This window comes from Dama dama, chromosome 10 (genome assembly GCF_033118175.1).
Source record: "Dama dama isolate Ldn47 chromosome 10, ASM3311817v1, whole genome shotgun sequence".
NCBI lineage: Eukaryota > Metazoa > Chordata > Mammalia > Artiodactyla > Cervidae > Dama > Dama dama.
In genome coordinates this window covers 28,472,172-28,476,657 of record NC_083690.1, presented here as the reverse complement: position 1 = coordinate 28,476,657, position 4,486 = coordinate 28,472,172, and positions in this window count along the sequence as shown.

Sequence of the window (4,486 nt, the reverse complement as noted above, 5' to 3'; positions counted from 1 at the left end):
AGTCCACCCTTAGCTGTGATCACAGGTGTTAACATAATACACAGATGAAACTTTACCTCTTAGGATTGAGGACCGTTTTGCAAAAAAGTCAAGCGGTTTCTTTTTAAAAAAAAATTGTTTGTGGTTGAACTGGGTCTTCGTTGCTGTGTGAGGGCTTTCTCTAGTTGGCGGTGAGTGGGGACTGCTCTTCATTGCCGTGCGTGGGCTTCTCATTGTGGTGGCTTCTCGTTGCAGTGTGCTGCCTTAGGGCAGACTGGCTTCAGTAGTTGCCGTGTGCAGGCTCAGTAGTTGTGGCACATGGGCTTAGTTGCTCTGCAGCATGTGGAATCTTCCTGGACCGGGGATCAAACCTGTGTCCCCTGCTTTGGCAGTTGGATTCTTAACCACTGTACCACCAGGGAAGTGGTTTCATTTTTAATGGTTACTGAACTCTGGAAAAAGGACTAGTTTTAGTACTAGTTTGACCACAGTTTCCAACTCAGAACATACATAGATGTGTGTATATATATACATATGTATGTATATATATGTATATTTTTGGCCGTGCCATGAAGCATGTAGGGGATCTTAGCTCCCTGACCAGGGATTAGAGCCACACCTCCTGCATTGGAAGCATGGAGTCTTAACCACTAGACCACTAGGGAAGTTCCTATAGATGTTTATTGTCTCCCTTTTATCAATACATTGTTTTTATGGAGCTTGTCTAAGCAGATCATATTTCTAAGGATTTATAGAACATGAAAAATAGGAATAAAGTCACTGCCCTTCTCTCTGAGAGCTCTGTGTATTTTCCAGTTAGAACTGAGTCTCTTTTCTTTCCTTTTCCCTTCCTTCCCTTTCTCCCTGTTTCTTCTATTGACTCATCAAGCATCTTATTGAACATCTACTATGTCTCAGCCAGAAACTGAAAGTATCAATTTAATAAGAAATGTGAAAGTTTAATGTAGAATTGAAGAAAAAGAATCTTTCACAGGCAGTTGTGAGGATAAGGGAAAAGAGGCAAATTCTATCAAGTCCCGAGTTGGGAGGAGAGCAAAGTGAGGTTCCAAGAGGGCTTGTAAAAAATAATAGGGATGATGTCACATGAACTATAATTAAAAATAAATTGGCTTGTATAAATAATAATCACCAGGCTTATACCCAGTGAGTGGAAGATGAGTTTGGAAGTTTTGAATATTGCCAGGGAAAATTAATAGTTGGACAAATAAATAAGATTTGTTCTACTCCAGGGGTTTAATAAAAGAATTTGACAAATTGGGTAGGAATTGCTAAAATGAAGTGTTAATTTGATAAATTGGCTTATTTATAGACCACTCCTGTCAAAGGTCACCAAGTGACCACCATGTTACTAAACTAATGATCTGTTTTCAGCCTTCATCCAACCCAACCTTGCACTAGTGTTTGACACCGGTAATCTCATCCTTGATGGACCTTCTTCACTTGTCTTTCATGAAATCCCATTGCCTTGAGTTTCTTCCTGTTTCCTTGGAGGTTTCTCACTCCCCCTTCCTGGTTTGTCTTCGCCTTGGTCCTCCTCTCTGTCTACACTCACTCCTCGTTGATTTAAAAATATATGTATATTTTTGGCTGCACTGTGTCTTCATTGCTACACACGCAGGCTTTCTTTAGTTGCGAGCAGGGGCCACTCTCCAGCTGCAGTCCTCAGGCTTCTCATTGCAGTGGTTCTTATTGTGGAGCACAGGCTCTAGGCACACAGGCTTCAGTAACTATATTGCACAGACTCAGTTGCTCCACAGCATGTGGAAGCTTCCCCGACCAGGAACTGAACCCATGCCCCCTGCCTTGGGAGGCTGATTCTCAACAACTGGACCACCAGGGAAGGCTTCTCCATTGACTTTCAGTTCTATATGCCGACAGTTCTAACTCCAGGCCGGATGTGCCCTGCATTTGAGACTCATATACCCAACTGCCTACCTGACACCTCCACCTGGGTATCTGCATAGACATCTCAGACTCAAACGAAGCAAAATTCCCATTCTTCACAACTCAGATCTTTTCCGCCTTCAGCCTTCCCCATCCTTTCAGTTGCCAAGGCCAAATTAAGTCATTAAAATTTTTTTCCCTCTCATCCACATTCCAAAATCAGTTGTTCACCAAATCATCTTGGCTGTGCTGTCAGAGTATACTTAGAATCTGACCATTCTCCCTACTTCCACTGCTACTCCTAGTCTGGGCCACCACTTACAATGTTAAGTCAGACCATATGCCCTTCCTCTGCTCAGAACCTTCCAGTGGACCCTGTCTCAGAGTAAAAGTCCTTCCAATGGCCTCCAACCCCCTATGGATCCAGCTTCGTGACCTCTTCTTCCACCAGCCACAGTGGTCTCCACTGCACACCAGGCAGGAGCCTGCCTTAAGGCCTATGCTGTAGCCATCCCCTCAGCAAGAAGGGATTTCTCCCCAAACACTGGCTAACTTCCTCACCTCCTTCAAGTTTAAGCTTAAATCTCAGCTTTTCAGTGAGGCCAACTCCGATCAAACAGTTTTAATATTACGTACTGCCCCTCCCAGCCCAGCCCCAGATTCGTGATCCCCGTTACCCATTCTACCTTCTTCCGCTATGGCATTTATCAACTTCTGCCATAGCATGTAGCTTACAAAGTTTTGTATTTAATTGCCAGTCTCCTTTCACTGGACTGCAAGCTTCACAAGGACAGGGATCATGATTTATATTATTCCAAGTGCCTGGTGTTGGGCACATAATAGCAGCTCAATGTTTGTTGAATTGAATGAAGGGCAAAACCCAGTTTTTACTGCCTCAAGTTGTGAAACCTAATGACTTAATTAGAACAGAAATCGCTCCAGACTCTAGAGGAGGGTGTACTCTGACAGAATCCATTTTAGACTTGCTTTATTGCTGTGCTTTTTTGAACAGAAAGGTTGTTTAAGAAAGCAAAACAAAAAGAGAGTAGCAAACTATTTCTAAAAGATCCTTTTTTCATAGTCTATTGATATTTAGCACCTAGACATCCAGGTTCTCACTAAGAATGGCCCATGGACGAGCAGTCAGGTAGATGAGGCAGTTTAGGGAGGCTCTCAAGCCCAGTTAGTTTTATGTATCAACTTGTCTGGCCTAAGGGATGCCCAGACAAGTGGTAAAACTTTATTTCTAGGTGTGTCTGTCAGGGTTTTCTTGGAAGGGATTAGCAGGAGATCCCACTGCCCTCCCCAGTGTGGGTGGATATCACCCCATCCATTGGGGGCCCAAATGGAACAAAAAGGTGAAAGGAGGGTGAATTCACTCTCTTTATAAGCTGGATTCTCACCTTCTGCTCTGATACTAGAGCTTCTGGTTCTTGGGCCTTTGACCTCGGACTGGGACTTACATCATCTGCTCCCCCTGATTCTCAGGCCTTTGGACTTGGACAGAATCCTACCACTGGGGCTCTTGGTTTGCCAGCTGGCACACGGCAAACTATTGAACTTCTTGATTTCCATAATGGCACAAGCCAATTCCTATAATAAGTCTCCTCTTAAATATATCTTTCAAAACAATTTTTATTGAAGTACAGTTGATTTAGAATGTTAATTTCTGCTGTATAGCAAAGTGACTCAGTTACACACACACACACACACACACACATTCTTTTTCATATTCTTTTCCATTATGGTTTTTCATAGGACATTGAATATAGTTCCCTGTGCTATACAGTAAGACCTTGATATTTGTCCATCCTATACATAATAGTTTGCGTCTACTAATCCCAAACTCCCCATCCTTCTCTCCCCCAAATACATCTATATTTAGATAGCCTATTGGTTCTCTTTCTCTGGAGAACTCTAATACACCAGTGAATGACAGGAGATTCTTAACTTCTACAGGGTTTGTTTCATTTACAAGTCCACATAATTTTGTAAGTGAAAATTCCCTCTGTCCAGAGCAACTTTTTTTTTTTCAGTTCTGAATAGCTAGATTACCTTTACTAGTAATAGTCATTCTGCCAGTTTTCATTAAGTAGTTTAGAAAGTAGCTCCTGATCAATGATTCTTTCATTCACATCCTGCAAACATGCTCTGAGCATCTAATCAGTAGAGCAGCTGCTGCTGAACTGCAGGTTTGCCATGGCAGAGTTCACGACACCCGCTCTCCCCATCTGTTTCCTGTGCCAGCAAGAAGAGCCAGTTACAGAAATTCAGAGCTGAAGGGACCTTAGACGCTACTGAATTCAACCTCCACATTTTATAGGCTAAGGACCCAACACCAAAGAGGGCAGGGACCCCATCAACGAGCAGAGCCTGATCTTCCATTGGCGGCCCCGACTCCCAAACACCAGACCACTATGTGCTGGTATATAGACACCCACTCCCCATAACACCTACCATGTGGCCATAAGAACCAGCTGATGAGCTTATTTTATTCTGTAGACTCACACATGCCCGCTGAACTGGGACAAGCCATCTTTCAAGAGTGATGGGCTCACTCTCAGCATCAGTTCATTAAAAAAGATCACATACATATAATATG